Source organism: Stomoxys calcitrans, chromosome 5, assembly GCF_963082655.1.
Source record: "Stomoxys calcitrans chromosome 5, idStoCalc2.1, whole genome shotgun sequence".
In the NCBI taxonomy this organism is placed as follows: domain Eukaryota; kingdom Metazoa; phylum Arthropoda; class Insecta; order Diptera; family Muscidae; genus Stomoxys; species Stomoxys calcitrans.
In genome coordinates, this window is record NC_081556.1 from 142,798,560 (window position 1) to 142,816,059 (window position 17,500).

The 17,500-nt window shown below is 39.4% G+C and overlaps 1 protein-coding gene across 2 annotated transcripts in view; it reads right to left on the bottom strand.

Annotated features, from left to right (window-relative positions):
• The window catches only part of LOC106091379 (netrin receptor unc-5), a 159,262-nt gene that overhangs the window by 17,665 nt on the left and 124,097 nt on the right, over positions 1 to 17,500 (bottom strand). The gene's annotated exons all lie outside the window — the stretch shown is intronic.

Here is a 17,500-nt window from a genome sequence, read left to right on the forward strand (position 1 = left end):
AACTATGTGAAGAATGGTCTAAATCAGTCCACATCCTGATATAGCTGCCATATAAACCGATCTCCTGATTTGACTTCTTGAGCCTTTGGAGGGCGCAATTATTACTAAATTTGCCTGAAATTTTCGAGGTGATATTTTTTTATGACTTGTACAGCATGACAAGTACGGTACATATCGCTCAATAACTTAATATAGTTCATATATACTTGAAAAATAATTCAAAGAACTTTACAAATGCGATCCATTGTGGATGGTATTCAGCCCGGCCGAACTTAACACGCTTTTACTTGTTTTTACTTAATTTCGCATTTTTATCATTTTTTTTAAGTTTTTCTAAGTGTTACTTTTTTGTAAGTGTAAAATTTGGCTAGTTTGCATATTTGGATCTTCCCACACTTATTACAAAATTCAGACATAATCTAATAAATTTCTCTATTAATCTCTAAATATTGGGGAATTGTCTGTATCAACAATGATTTGTGATTTTGTATAGATGCGCTCTCTTAGTGCAAGAGGAAAGTAGCCCAACAGTCATCAATCGGTGTTTGTCTAAAACAAAACGGTTGTCTCATGAAATTTAGAATTCTCATTTAAAATTCTATTTGCCTTTATCTGCCTAAAAAAAACTACTGGGGAACATTCCCCTCTCTATGCTCGAACATTGAAATGTGTTGTGGGGGAAAATCTACTAATCTTAGCACTTTGACTTATTCATCCTCCCCCCAAAATGCTATAGATTTTCTATGCAGACAGAAAGACTACCACCCCACCCTCGTATGAATAATTGTTGTTTCTATATGGTTTAGTGTTTGTATTGTTGTTGCTGTTGTCATTGTACTTTTCTTGGCTGTCATTTATTGTCAACGCTCGGTTTGCGGATGATGTGCTTGTTGTTAGTGCTGTTGTTGTTGTTATTGTTCGTATTGTATTGTTCATAGTTCATAAAACAATTTCATATGCAACAACAACAACAGCAGCTAGAAGAGCAAAAAGCAAAAATGACAACCACACAGCAACAACAATAGGCATTACTTACACTACAACAACGACATTATAATCAGGCACAAGCAGCAACAACAATAACAACCACAACACCATGGAAGTATAAAATTAACATGTTTTTAGCATAATTCCTTTACGCAACAACAGCCAAACAGCATCATCCACAGACAGACAGCGAAACACACAGAGATGTTTAAATAAGTAAAACATGCAACATGGAGGCATGCGGCAAGTGGTGGTGGCAGCAACAGCAGCTTAGAATCTTAACAACTTAAAATCCTACGAAAAACAAAAGTTCCATTTACAAGTGGTTTGTTCCAACTCCTCTGGACTCCCAAACACCTCCCACTCATACCTTGCACTTTTTTCCACTAGCCCTCGCCACCCCCAGCCCGCAGATGATTCCAAATGTATATGATAATGAGTGACAGTGGGGAATATGAAAGCATCCTGGCCTGGCTGACTAGATGGCCATCCCATGGGGAATAGAAATTATTATACAGTGATTTAGCTTGGCCCAAAAAGCAGAACCCCCTTTTTCTTTTGCCTAAGTACGAGGGATGGTGATGGGTAAACGTGGTTTGCCACGGAGTTGAGAGCAGCAGCAGAAAAAAACTTCTGTTCTCAGTGAAAACGCCATTAAAAGACATCCGTAATGTGTTGGTTGGCTTGATGGTGAATAAATTAAATTAAAATTGCCGAAATCGTACATAAATTTGTACCAAATTTTGTTTGGCCACCTTATGGCGCTTCCAAACCGTCCGACCACAATACTTTGTGTGGCTGTGACAATTGGCGATAAAGTTTTACGCAATTGTTAAGGGAAATTTGCATAGGGTTTTGGTAAGGAATTGTGCGGAACAGTATATAGAACTGTAGCTATTCTTTTGGGAGGGAAACTTTGTACTTTCCAAAAGGGTCCTTGGTAAGTCAGTCATTAAGGCTTAAATGCTTGCCATTGTTGTAAAAATTGGGTTACTCTTAAAAAGATAACTTGAAAATAATGTAGCAAAATTTGGTACACTGGCAAACAATAAAAAATAGGGGACGAACCTTTTTTTCCTCCCCTGTCGTAAACTTACAACTCGAGCTTTCAATGGCAGAACAAATTTTGCTACTCATTGCTTACATCGGTATTTTTTACTCCTTAATGGCAAACGGTAAGAGATTACTCTAAAATAAAATTAGAAAAATTCAAGCTCGAGTTAGTATAGAGTTGCCCCTAATTAGGTTTTTATAGCCAAATAGTGGGTGATTGAAATTAATTGAAAAAAAATGTTTTCATCATAAAAAGTCATGATGTGGATAATTTTAATTCAAATACCACGGGGGAAAGAGAGAACGTAAATTATTCTTAGGAGTGTATCAAGCTATTGAACGATTCAGAATATATTAGACACGTATGTTGAAGGTCATGAGAGAAGCCGAAGTACAAAATTTCTTCTAAATCGGATGAGAATTGCGCCCTCTAGAGGCTCAAGAAGTCAAGATCCCAAATCGGTTAATATGGCAGCTATATCAGGTTATGTACCGATTTACGGCATACTCAGCAAATTTATTGAAAGTCATAACAAAACATCTCGTGCAAAATTTCAGACAAATCGGATGAGAATTGCGTGCTCTATGGGCTCAAGAAGTCAAGATCCAAGATCGGTTTAAATGCCAGCTATATCAAAACATGGACCGATGTGGCTCATTTACAATCCCAACCTAAGAAGTATTCTTGCAAACTGAATGACAATATCTGTATACCCCCATCCTATGGTGGAGGGTATAAAAATACAGGTAAAAGCGTGGCAAGTTCGGCCGGACCCATGGTGGTGGACCCCATGGATTCTGCTGAAAATTTATACAAATTAAATTTAGTTGAAGTTAGTTATTCTACTTCTGCCAAACCATTGAAAAACAATGCTTTTACGAACCGAACAGGTATAATCGAAAGACCGGTTTATATAGGAGCTATATCAAGTCCACTTGGCACAGTTGTTAGAAGTCGTAACAGAATACCGCATGCAAAATGTCTGCCAAATCCGACAAAAATTGCGGCTTGTAAGAACTCCAGAAGTCAAATCGGCATATCGGTTAATATGGGAGCTATAGACCGATTTGGACCGTACTTGACACAGTTTTTGGAAGGCTTAACAGAACACCGCATACAAAATTTCAGGCAAATCGGACAAAAATTGCGTTTTGTAAGGACTCACAAAGTCAAATCGGCACATCGGTTTATATGGGAGCTATATCAGGTTATAGACCAATTTGGACTTTACTGAGTACAGTTGCTAAAAATTATAACAGAATACTACAAGCTAAATTCAACTAAATCGGATAAAAATTGTGGCTTCCAGGGGCTCAAGAAGTCAAATCGTTTTATGTGGGGGGGCTATATGCAAATCTGTACCCATATGACCAATTTTGAATCCCTAACGAACTATACTGTGTCGGTGCAAAATTCCAAGCGGATACCTTAATTCGTTCGACCGCTATCGTGATTTCAATAGGACGACGGACGGACGGACATGTCGAGTCTCAAAATGTCAAGACGAGTTCGTTTGCAATCCCCAACCATCTACACCGTATCTGTGCAAAATTTCAAGCGGATACCATAATTCGTGCGACCGCTATCGTGATTTGAATAGACCGACGGACGGACGGACATGTCGAGTCTCAGAATGTCAAGATGAGTTCGGCCAGGCGGCCGGGCCGAATCTTTGTAGGCACCACCATGGACTAGATTAGTAAACCCCCTATTCTATGCGGGTGGGTATAACAAGTAATACCGTGCTAAATTCGGCCGGACCGAATCTTGTGTACCTACCACCATTAATTCTGGTAAACATTTCTATATACTACATTTCTGCCAAAATCAGGCTAAAATTGAAGCTTCTAGGGAACGTCGAAATCTAATCGGCAGGTCGGTTTATAATGTTGGAAATTATAGAAAAACGCGTTGTGCAAAATTTTAGCCAAATCGGTTAACAATTACGTCTTTTAGGGGCTGAAGTTGTCAAATCGGGAGATCGGGTAATATGGAAGCTGTATTAGGTTATTGATCGATTTGGTACGATTGTTGGAAGTCGTAACAGAACACTACGTGCATAATTTCAGTCCAATCGTATAATAGTAGTGGTTTCTAGGGGCCCACGAAATCAAATCAAAGTACCATTTTTATAAGAGCTATATGCAAATCTTAACCATATTGGCCCGTTTCCCATTCCCAACGATCTACATCAGCAAGAATTATCCATGCAAATCTTAACCATATTGGCCCGTTTCCCATTCCCAACGATCTACATCAGCAAGAATTATCCATGCAAAATTTCAAGCGGATATCTTTATTCTTTCGATCACTATCGTGATTTCAACAGAAGGACTTTATAGGGTGGCAGATTGATATTTCAAGGTGTTTTAAATGGAGTGACTAGATTAGTGCAGGGTGCACAGTATAAAAAAATGTCCTCTAGTTGATTATTGGAAACAACGGACAACTTCTTTCATATTATGATATCCGATCAACTGCTTCAGACAATCTGAAGTCAAACTAGAAGTTGTAACAGAGTCTTTCCCTAAGTGATCCTAAGGGCCTTGAAACTTTGTTTTCAGCATCTTCCAAGCAATGCCTCACTTTTGTTTATTTTAAAGCTTCATATTATTAAACTTCTTATTATGGGCATATAAAACCCCTTTCCCAACCCTCATTTGCTCCAAAACGGCAGCATAAATTATGTTTAATCGCAGACCATTAAAATAAGGGCTTCAATCACCATCAACCATTCGCTCAAGTACACAAACATTGTTATGATGACATTAAGCCAAAAACATAATCTTCTTAAATAAATTAAATTGTTATTGTTAATGTTAATGTTAATGCAAAAGAAAAAAAGTGTTTAATTTTAAAGCGGACGACACGTGTCAACTTTAAATCCTGGCTGTTTAAGAGGATTTTAATTCGATGTGACAAATTTTCTAAACAAAACAAAGCAATACGGACTAACCAGACAACACACTTTTTGTTGGCAATCGAGCAAGACTAATGTTAAATAGACACCGAAAGTGTGTTCATTTCTTTGTGGAACAGCCAGCAATAAGGAGGCGAACAAAATCATAAATAAATACCACCATGATAAGCGAGATCATCTGGTCTCTTGTCACAGTTCAATGATGACAGAAGTCATTCGAATAGATATTTTTAGAAAATTAAGAGTTTGGAAACGGGAGGAAAAGCTGATTTAGTTTTTCGATAATCAAAACAGAACAATTTTTAGTGAAGCAAATCGATTTGGCATCTTTATTAGATGGGGCAAGCAGAGGGGAAGTTAGGAAATGAACGATATGGTTAGACAGTTGTCTTGTTATCTTATACAACTCCCCTGTCATATATTGTACATATCTTAATGCAAATGAGAATTTTTTGAATAACAGAGCAGCTGAAAAACTATTGAGGGTTTCAAGCCAATTAAAAGGAATGAAATCAAATGTTTACAAATTTTTGCATGGAAATTAAATTAAGATTAAAATTTGTTGTTGTTTTATTTTTGAACGTTATTCCATTCACGGTTTATATGAGAGCTATATCAGGTTATGAACTAATTTAGACCATACTAGAAGTCATGCTGGAAGTCGTCATAACAAAACATCATCTGAGAAATTTCAGACAAATCGATTAAGAATTGCGCTCTCTAGAGGCTCAAGAAGTCTACTGTATAGAGGCTTAAGAGGTATAATAGGGAGATCGGTTTATATGGCTGTTATATCAAAACAAAGACCTATATGGCACATTAACAATCCCACACCAAATATTTGTGCAAAATTCCAACCGACTAGTTGGCGCTCTTTCGATAGACAGACAGATGGACGGACATGGCGTAATCGACCTCAAGACCATCAAAAATATATACTATTGGGTTGGCCAAAAAGTAATTGCGGATTTTTCATATAGTCGGCGTTGACAAATTTTTTCACAGCTTGCATTCTTTCTTTTGTCAGTTATCAGCTGTTACTTTTAGCTTGCTTTAGAAAAAAAGTGTAAAAAAAGTATATTTGATTAAAGTTCATTCTAAGTTTTATTAAAAATGCATTTACTTTCTTTTAAAAAATCCGCAATTACTTATTGGGCAACCCAAAATATAGTAGAGCTGGAAAAAATATCGATGGCACTATCGATACTATCGATATTTAATTTTTTGACTGAATATCGATCCATATTTTTCAGATAGTTCGTTTTTTTGCAAAATTAAACAAAAATAAGCAATACCACACTGAATGCATCCTTAAGGATACATGACACATGTAGAGGGCGCAATTTCCATCCTATTAGGCAAACATTTCATACAATGATTTCTCTCATGACCTCCAACTGACCTTATTAATCTTGGTTTTATTTGGTCTGTGCATTGGTATTACTTCTATATAAATCGATCTCCTGATTTTTATACCCTCCACCATAGGATGGGGGTATACTAATTTCGTCATTCTGTTTGTAACACCTCGAAATATGACTCCAAGACCCCATAAAGTATATATATTCTAAATCGTCATGTCATTTTAAGTCGATCTAGCCATGTCCGTCCGTCTGTCTGTCGAAAGCACGCTAACTTAGTGTAGGTCGGTATTGTAAATGGGTCAAATCGGTCCATGTTTTGATATAGCTGCCATATAAACCGATCTTAGTCTTGACTTCTTGAGCCTCTAGAGGGCGCAATTCTAATCCGATTTTATTGAAATTTTGCACGTAGTGTTTTGGTATCACTTCCAATAACTACGCTAAGTATGGTTTACATCCGTTCATGTTTTGATATAGCTGCCATATAAATCGATCTTGGGTCTTGACTTCTTGAGCCTCTAGAGGGCGCAACAATCGTCCCATTTGACTGAAATCATGCACGCGGTGTTTTAGTATCACTTTCAACAACTGTGCTAAGTATAATTCAAATCGGTTAATAATCTGGTATAGCTCTCATATAAACCGATCTTGGATCTTGACTTCTTGAACCTCTAGAGGGCGCAATTATCGTCCGATTTGACTGAAATTTTGCACGAGGTGTTTTGGTACCACTTCCAAGAACTGTGCTAAGTAAAGTGCAAATCGGTTCATAAGCTGATATTGCTGCCATATGAACCAATCTGGGGTCTTGACTTCTTGAACCTCTAGAGGGCGCAATTCTCATCCAATTTGGCAGAAATTTTGTACAACGGCTTCTCTCATGACTTTCAACAACTGTGCTAAGTATAATTCAAATCGGTTCATAATCTGGTATAGCTGTCATATAAACCGATATTGGATCTTGACTTCTTGAGCCAATAGAGCGCGCAATTCTCACCCGATTTGGCTGAAATTTTGCATGAGGTGTTTTGTTATGACTTCCAATAACTGTGTTTAGTATAGTGCAAATCGGTTCATAAGCTAATATAGCTGCCATATAAACCGATCTGGGATCTTGACTTCTTGAGCCTCTAGGGGGCGCAATTCTCATTAGATTTGGCTGAAATTTTATACAAAGGCTTCTCTCATGGCCTTCAACATACGTGTCTAATATGGTCTGAATGTATCAACACCCTGATATAGCACCCATATAAAGCTATCTCCTGATTTTGCTTCTTGAGCCCCTACAAGGCGCAATTCTTATCCGAATGAACTGAAATATTACAAAATGACTTCTTCAATGTTCAGCATTCTTTTATGGTCCGAATCGGACTATAACATGATATAGCTCCAATAGCATAACAGTTCTTATTCAATATTCTATGTTTGCCTAAAAAGAGATACCGCGCATAGAACTCGACAAACGCGATCCATGGTAGAGGGTATATAAGATTCGGCCCGGCCGAACTTAGCACGCTCTTACTTGTTTTTCGATCAAAACTCCAATTTTCAATTAATTTAAATTTTCAGAGTATATTGTCGTACAACAATCTTATTGCCTTGGTGTTTTATTTACTGTTACATTTTTCTTCTATTTTTAAAACTTTTGTCCTTTATGGCAAAAACGTCCTTTTTGTCTTAATCATAAATCCTTGAACCTTAAAAGCTTTCAATTAGAAATGAGAAGATAAATATAAATGCCAACCTTCCAAGTAAGTAGGTACTCTTGCAAAACTAATAAAAAGTACTTAAGCTAAGTGTACATTTTGCTCGCCCCAGACCCTTCCTCCTTATGACTGAAGACCATACAATATCCATCTACCATCATCATACCCTTAGTTAAGTGATACTAATTTTGTATTTCCAATCAAATTCATCACTTAATTTGCCGCTAATGAATTCAGATGAATCGACGGTAATTTCTCATCACATCTCACATCCGATCGACAGACGAAGTGCTTGCAAGCTCTCTACAAACCCACACGCCAGTCAACCTATGGAATTTCGGATGGCTGCTGTTAAGGCCGATGAGGCTGCCTTGCCGTTGTTCATTTGGTTTTTTGTTTTTGGGAAAGACGAGTGAGTGACATATGATATCACATCACGGACCACGGCAAATTTTTTCGGACAACAATGTGGGTTGTAATTCCTTAAATCTAATAAATAATTGTTTGTTCCCAGACCATGCTGAAGAAGAAGAAGAAGCAATAGTGGCAGGGGAATGAATGAGGCAAGAAACATGAAAATCTGAGAACATTGTCAGTACACATCCTCGGCTTGTTGTTTTTATCTCGCAACATAAAATGTAGTTGCCGTCAATTGAAGAAAGTTCGTGAGTAAGTGCGTGCATGCGTGCCTCTGTCCGTCCCTTCGTCCGTCCGTCCGTCCTTGCTTGTATAGTATTTGGAACCCAGTGTCTGTCTGGCGGCCTTTTGCTTTGGCTTGTTATTGTTGTTGTTATTATTATTGTGCGTTTTTAATAGCAACGCAATATTTTATTGACATTCAAAATCCACCCCTGCAGCTTGGGCTGTGATGATGATGACGACGCCAACAACAACAGCAACGACAACGACGATGATGGTGATGCCTGGCATGTTCACTCACTTACAGGCACGTTTCGAGCCAACCATCCGTATGCTTTTTTTTTTTTGTACATCACACCATTTGTCTGTTACTTCCTTCTACTGTTCCTCTGCCTGCTGGCTGTGATGCTTAAATGCGTAAGCTTTACTGCGACACCAACGACGAGTATTTGAACTACAAAACCCTGCATCGATGGTTAGTTGACAATAACTAAATTCACACTCAGACAAACACATACACACACACACCCAGGGAATGGGAGATACCCATACACACTCACGTATTGCAGATATCCTCCCAAAATGCCCCTGTTTTTCCAACCTCAGTCCTTTGAGTGTGGCGGATTTTTGTGTCCTCAATGTTGGAAACATTCTCATGCAGCTTTTGTTACAATGCGGGTGTAGTGAGCAAATATTGAAATTGTGTCTGTCTGCGGGTCGACAGGAGCAGCATTGGCAGAAGTATTCTGGTGAATACAAAATTTACTGTTGCTATTATGACACGCCATCGAAAATCATTTGGCTATATTTTTGCTTGTAGTTTTTGTTAGTAAGGTTTTTTGTTTTCATAAAGCCCAAGTGTGTGTGTGTGTGTGAGTGTAAAGACTACTGTCAATAGATGGATGCCCTGCGTTGCTGGCTACGAGGGTGGTTCTTTCTCAACCTTTTTAACCCTCTTTTGGGAAAATGTTTTGTGGTTTCTTGCTATTAAAATTCTAATTAGGGCATTGATTCGAAATGTTCCGCTTCCCTTAATTGATCTTTAGTAATTTGATATTTGGTACAAGGGCAATAGGAAAACAAAATAGAATATTTCTGAAAATTAATCATTCAAAAAACGAAACAGGAAGGGATCATCTTTCGTTGCTCTTTTCTCAAAGACAATTAAGTTTATTCGTTTTATTAGTTTAAATGCTGGATGATGAACAGTGAAGAAGAAACTTAAGACAATTCCTTTACATTTAAAGGGAGGAAGTGGCATGGAGCATGGGGTCTTACAATATGGGAAGCTTTCTAATCCTCATTCCCTTGGTTATGCCCAGAAGCTATGTCTCATTTTAAGAAATTTTTTAGCTAGGCTCTATTTTCCCTCTGATATCGAGGGTATCATATTAATGCCAAACAGGGTTAGAACTCTTTAGATTTTTTTTAATTAATTTTTTTTTTAATTTTTAAAGGAAACTAGCTGAACCGGGCCCGCTCCGCAGCGCTTTCTTTAACGCTCTTATACATTTCACTTGAGCCTAATATATGATGGGGACGCTTCGCTCCGAATATGGATATCGAATTCGTGCCATTGAAGCGCAGAGTCCGCCAATGATGATAAACGCCTGGAATCAAATCCTGGCGAGAACATTGCCGGCGGGTGAGAAGATCCCTGGGGTCCATTTTTATACCCTCCACCATAGGATACTCCTCGAAATGTCTAAGACCCCATAATGTATATATATTCTTGATCGTCATGACATTTTAAGTCGAACTAGCCATGTCCGTCCGTATGTCTGTCGAAAGCACGCTAACTTTCGAAGGAGTAAAGCTAGCCACTTGAAATTTTGCACAAAAACTTCTTATTAATGTAGGTCAGTTGGGATTGTAAATGGGCTATATAGGTCCACTTTTTGATATAGCTGCCATATAAGCCGATCTGGGATCTTGACTTCTTGAGCCGATAGAGGGCATTTGAAATTTTGCATAGGTGTTTTATTATGACCGATAGAGGGCATTTGAGGGCCGCTAGAGGGCATTGAAAATTTTGAATCAGGTGTTTTATTATGACTTCCAACTCTGCTGAGTATGGTTGACATCGGTCCAAAACCTGATATATTGCGTTGCCCAAAAAGTAATTGCGGATTTTTTAAAAGAAAGTAAATGCATTTTTAATAAAGCTTAGAATGAACTTTAATTAAATATACTTTTTTACACTGTTTTTCTAAAGCAAGCTAAAAGTCACAGCTAATAACTGACAGAAGAAAGAATGCAATTACAGAGTCACAAGCTGTGAAAAAATTTGTCAACGCCGACTATATGAAAAATCCGCAATTACTTTTTGGGCAACCCAATAGCTGTCATATAAACCTATCTGGGGTCTTGACTTCTTGAGCGTCTAGAGTGCGCAATTCCTATCCGATTTGGCTGGAATTTTGCACGACGTGTTTTGTTATGACTTCCAACAACTGTGTTAAGAATAGTTCAAATCGGTCCATAACCTGAGATAGCTGCCATAAAAACCGATCTGGGGTCTTGACTTCTTGAACCTCTGCAGGGAGCAATTCCTATCCAATTTAGCTGAAATATTGCATGATGTGTTCTGTTATGACTTCCAACAACTATGACAAATACGGTTCACATCGGTCCATAACCTGATATAGCTGCCATATAAACCGATCTGGGTTCTTGACTTCTTGAACCTCTACAGGGCGCAATTCCTATCCGATTTGGCTGAAATTTTGTATGAGGTGTTTTGGTATGACTTCCAACAACTATGACAAATATGGTTCACATCGGTCCATAACCTGATATAAAAACCATATAAACCGATCTGGTCTGAGCCCCAAGAGGGCGTAATTTTTATCCGATTTGACTGAAGTTTTGTACAAAGGCTTCTCCCATGACCTTCAATATACGTATCAAATATGGTCTGAATCGGTCTTCAGCCTGTTACAGCTTCCCTATAAACCGATCTGCCTATGTTACTTTTTGAGCCCCTAAAAGGCCCAATTCTTATTCGATTTCGCTGAAATTTCACACATAGACTTCTACTGTGGTCTCCAACACTCAATTCAATTAGCATAGCAATTCTTTTCTTTTATCCTTTGTATGTCTAAAATGAGATACCGGGAAAGAACTCGACAAATGCGATCAATGGTGGAGGGTATATAAGATTCGGCCCGGCTTAACTTATCACGCTTTTATTTGTTTTATACCCATATTGTCACTATAGGTAAACAAGTCCGCTTGGTTGGGTTTTAGGATAGGGCGTCCCCCCAGGTTATTTGACCTCAAAGTTTTATACTAATTTCGTGTTTTTGGATTTTCCATAAGGAGGCAAACAAAATTTCGCTAAAATGGTACAATCTCCGAAATCTGGCGTATGGAGGCCACCGTAGCGCAGAGGTTAGCATGTACGCCTATGACGCTGAACGCCTGGGTTCGAATCCTGGCGAAACCATCCGAAAAAACTTTTCAGCGGTGGTTTTCCCCTCCTAATGCTGGCAACATTTGTGAGGTACTATGCCATGTAAAACTTCTCTTCAAAGAGGTGTCGCTCGGCGGTACGCCGTTCGGACTCGGCTAAAAAAAGGAGGCCCCTTATCATTGAGCTTAAACTTGAATAGGACTGCACTCACTGATATGTGAGAAGTTTGCCCCTGTTCCTTAGTGGAATGTTCATGGGCAAAATTTGCATTGCATTTGCATTTGGAGGCATATACAACTTCGCTAAAATGGAACAATCTCCGAAATCTGGCCCGGGCCCAAATTCGACCATCTGTGAAATTTTCTTAAAAATCTTGAACCCAAAAGTTCGTTTTTACTCTCAAATACTTTTCATGGAAGTTTTTTTGTTTTTATAGCCCTACCATAGTATGGGGGTACACTAATTTCGTCATTCCGTTTGCAACACCTCTAAAAAGACCTCATAATGTATATATATTTTTTATGGTTGATCTAGCCATGTCCGTTCGTCTATCCGTCCGTCTGTCTGTCGAAAGCACGCAAACATTCGAAGGAGTAAAGCTAGGCGCTTGAAATTTTGCCCAAATACTTCTCATTAGTGTAGGTGGGCTGGGATTGTAAATGGGTCAAATCGGTCCATGTTTTGATGAAGCCGCCATAAAGTCGATCTTGGGTCCTAATTCTAGATGGCGCAATTCTTAACCGATTTGGCTGAAATTTTGCGCATATCGTTTTGGTTTGACTTCCAATAACTTTGCAAAGTATGGTAAAAATCAGTCTATAACCTGATATAGCTGCCATATAAACCGATCTCCCGATTAGACTTCTTGAGCCTCAAGACGGCGCAGTTTTTATCCAATTTGTTTAAAAGTGTGCACATGTCGTACTGGTATGACTTCCAATAACTGTGGTCTAATTCAGTCCATAACCTGATATAGACGCCATATAAACCGATCTCTCCCAGTTTGACTTTTTGTGCAGCGCCCTCTAGCTGCTTATTCTTACCTTAATTGGTTGACATTTTGGTATAACTTCCAACAACTGTGCCAAGTATGTACTAAATTGGTTCATAACCTGATATATCTGTCATATAAACCGATCTCCCAATTTGACTTTCTAAGCGTCTGTTTTAGGTATTTTGTTCTGATTTTCATGATTTTTCATGGTCTATAAACCGATTCATAGCCTGATATAGCTTCCATATAAAACGAACTTCAGATTTAACTTCTGAGCCTCTAGAAGGCGCAATTACAACCCGATTTTGCTGCAATTTTGTTATAGGTTCCAATGGTCGTGCCAAATATAATCCAAATGGGTTTATAATCTGTCATAGCACCCATATAAGCCGTTCGCCAGATTTGACTTCTTGAGCCTCTAGGGGGCGCTATTTTCTTTGACGCCGACCGCCTGGCTTCAAATCCCGGCGTGAACATCAGAAACAATTTTTGAGCGGTAGTTATCCTGTTACTAATGGTGGCCACATTTGTGAGGTATCCTGCCATGTTAAAACTTCTCTACCAAGTGGTGTCGCTCGGAGGCATTCCGTTCGGACTTGGCATAAAAAAGGAAGCCACTTATCATTGAGCTTAAACTTTAATCGGACTGCATTTATTGATATGAGCGAAGTATCTCCTGCTCCTTAGTGGAATGTTCATGGGAAATTTAGTAGTGGTAGTAGTACTAACAGCCATGGCAAATACGACTCATCTATAGATGTAGATCTATCTTCCATACTTTTGAAAAATTCATTCAAAAAACGTACCATGGTATGTGGTATATAAAATTCGTCCTCGCCGAACTTAATGCGCTTTTATATTTCTAGTCTACTTTTTGCAATTTCATCACATTGTTTGACAGATTTGACGATAGCTTAATTACATTGCCCATTGCAAAACGAAAATCAATTTTCCTCGAAAATTCCAATATACCATTCAAAAAATCAATTAAATATTTAATAGCCTATACAAAGCATTAATCGAGTTTTTGGCAATTGTTTGACAGAGACCTCTATCAATTCATGTGTAACTAATTTATTATTAAGCATCTTAAAAATCCAGCCAAACCACCCTCGTCAAATGCCGATGCTCTTATTTTGGACTATTCATTCCACTTAAGGTTCTATGTACACTGCTGCTGCATCAGAGATGATGATGCTATGGCCAATGATGTTATTGCTACTTTTGTTGCCATATACCCCCAGTCCCCTCGTGCGTGCTCTTAGGGCCCGCTGGTAAACATTTGTTCTGGACGCGTAAGCAAAACTGTGAATGACTATGACGTTATTTCGATTCGATATTAAATGACGTCATTTACAGAAATTCACCAACATTCGTGGAGGACTTTCGACTGTTTTTGAATGATGATGGACTGAAAAAATAAAGTGGTAACGACTCAAACGATTGAAGAACTAAAGGCAGCTTATGGCCACACAAAGCAAAGCAAGGAGAGATGGAGGCAAGTGCAGACAGACGGACGGACGGATGAACAAACAGACAAATAGAATTGTGCTGCGGCAGTAGTTTGAGCATTTACTCTGAAACTGTGTAAAGTGGGGGGAGTGGGAGGGAGGATATGCAGGAGGTCCTTACAAAGGATAGAGGGATTGAATGACAATGTTCGAATGTTGTCACTAACGCTGTTTTATGTTGGCGAAATGAGCAATTCAGTGATTTTTTTTTTGTTGCTGCTGCTTTTACTTAATGGCTGTTGCTGTTGTTGTCTGATTCTTGATGAAGGATGAGTTGCAGATATGCTTATGGTGTGCCATGGCAAAAAGCTTGTCATTCACTCAGCCTCACAAGTTGCAAATGAGGGAGTAGGAATACCCAGGCATTAGCTAAAGCTGTTTTTGGGGGGAAAATGTCTTGTAAGAAATTGTTGTACGAAATTTTCGGGGGGTATAGTTGAGGATGACGGGGTAGGCGGTGGGGGAGATAAACGGAAACACACTACACATTTCAACAAATAGTTTTCTTTTTTGCTTTTTTTCTTCTTCGCTAGCCAACTTTGGCGAAGGCCCTGAACGACGTTCGTTGCTTCCTTTGTGCTTTCTCTGGGTTTTGTCCAAAGTGAATCCATAAATTAGTTTACTTTGAAATAGAGTGAGTAGAAGAAGACAATGATTTGTTTTCCTTTTGTATTCGACATACGCATAAGCAAGGACAATGAACGGGGAGTCCTTCAAGGAACTAGTGGTTGAGGGGGTCAGCGAGGGGTGCTAAGTGTTTGAACCAAATAGTTTGGTTAAGTGAATGACTGTTTGAGTCAGATCTAGGCAGTGAATATATAAGGATTTTGCCAATATGTAAGAGAGATAGGGAGAGGGAGAAAGATATAGAGACAAAGAAACCGAGAGAGTTTTCGATGGTTAACAAGTGTGAGTGGTTGTTTATTTATAAAATAAAAGTGTTGCCACCAACAAAACTAATTTCCCCAGAAAATGTAAAAAAAAGATAAAATAGGGTTGAACCCCTTAAGGCCTGACCCTCGATAGCCTTGTCCGATTTTGCTGAAATTTTATATATTCATTATTTACAGCATAAATATTGCCATAGTGATTTTCTTAAATTTTTTTTAACAAAAAACTTTTTTTTAACATTAAAAAAAAAAATCAAAAAAAATTATTTTTTTAATATTTTATGACCAATTAGGAATGGAAAGGAAATGCTCCAACGTCTCATCATCTTCCCCGCATGCCATACACATGCTATCACTTGTCGCACCGATTTTACATAAGTGAGCTCGTATTTCTGTGTCCCGTTACGATACCAATAGCTATATTGACCTTCTTCTTGCTTCCTTTCAGTAATAGCCTCGTCTTCTCATGATCTGGATCCCCCCCCATAGGATTTTCGCCGTCCTACCGACCGTTTCGCTGTTCCACAATGTTGCATGCGCATTCTTCGCCCACTCTCTTAACTCGGACTGCGTCGACCCGAAAGGCTTCTGGTTAGCTAAGTTTATTGACGGCAGTCCTCTGGCCTTCACCGCCAAATCGTCGGCCATTTCATTTCCCTTTACTCCGTTATGGCCCGGCACGATGCGGATTTTCCCATCCTCAGAGAAGGCGTTAATCTCCTTCTTACACTGCAAGACTCTTCGTGACCTTACCGTCCTGGTTGTTATTGCCCTTATGGCAATTTTACTGTAGGTAAAGATGTTCACACCCGACGTCCTCGCTTTAACACCACACCACTTCAAGCATTCCGGGATTGCTCGGATCTCCGCCTGCAGGACCGTATTATGGTTAGGCATTCTAAAAAACATCTCAGTCCCTGGGTTCTCTAGCTTTGATCCATCCATGTAACATGATCATCCAGATGGCAATATTAGGGTTCCGTAAATCCAAGACTGTGCCGATGGCAGCAGTGCCTCGCACTCGACTTCAAGGTTCATCTCAGGTATCCGATCGGAAACCTCTTCCCTTACTTCCAGGTTTCCCATCGTCGCCTCGATTATACCGCGATGGTATGAGCTGCTCCCATCCTCAATCCATTCTCCCATCGCCTTAAGTCTCATAGCAGCAATGGCTGCCTCACACTTAATCTGTATGTCGGCTATCTAGAATAGTCTCCAGTGCCCTAGTGGGCGTGGACCTCATCGCTCCGCCTAAGCCAAGACTATATGTTATCTGAACCTATTGTATGGTCCTTATGTTGGACTTTTTCTCCATAGCAGTCCACCAAACTACTGAGGCGTAAGTAAGTATTGGTCTAATCACTCTCCTGTAGAGCCAGTTCGTCTACTTTACGCCAATCTACATTTCATTGCAGATACCTGTTTCCTAACTTGAGCTAGAATTTTTCTAAGACAGCTCTATTCTTGGGTATTTGTCTACCTAATCGTCATTAATGGGTTAAGAGTTTCCAAGCACGTTGCCAACATGGCAGGCCAACGGCTGAACTCTCGTAGCAGACCATTCATCCAATTGGCAACGCTGGATGTCAAGAACGCCTTTAACAGCTTCAGGTGGGTTGACGTATTGCGGACCATGAAGATGTACCTTTAAGTGCCGGAGTATCAGGAGAAGTTCTATGAGAGGTCGGGTGCTCTTCTACACATCCACCGTGGGTTTGGGGCGGTATGAAGTAACTTCGGGCGCTTCACAAGTTTTCATACCTGGACCAGTCCTCTGGAACGTCAGCTAAGACGGAATACTGAGGATGGAAATGCCAGTTAGTCACTCGATACCACTGATTGTCCGCGACTGCCGTTGCAGCTACCCCGTACGGAGCATTCCACTATCCGAAACCTGTGGACCCGGTAGCTCAAAGCTAAACTTCTCGTGACAGCAATGAACACCACATATATCGGACCTCAATGTTCCAACATTTGTGGTGATCACAGCTATCTCGTGCCGGGCGAAGCTTATGAAAGA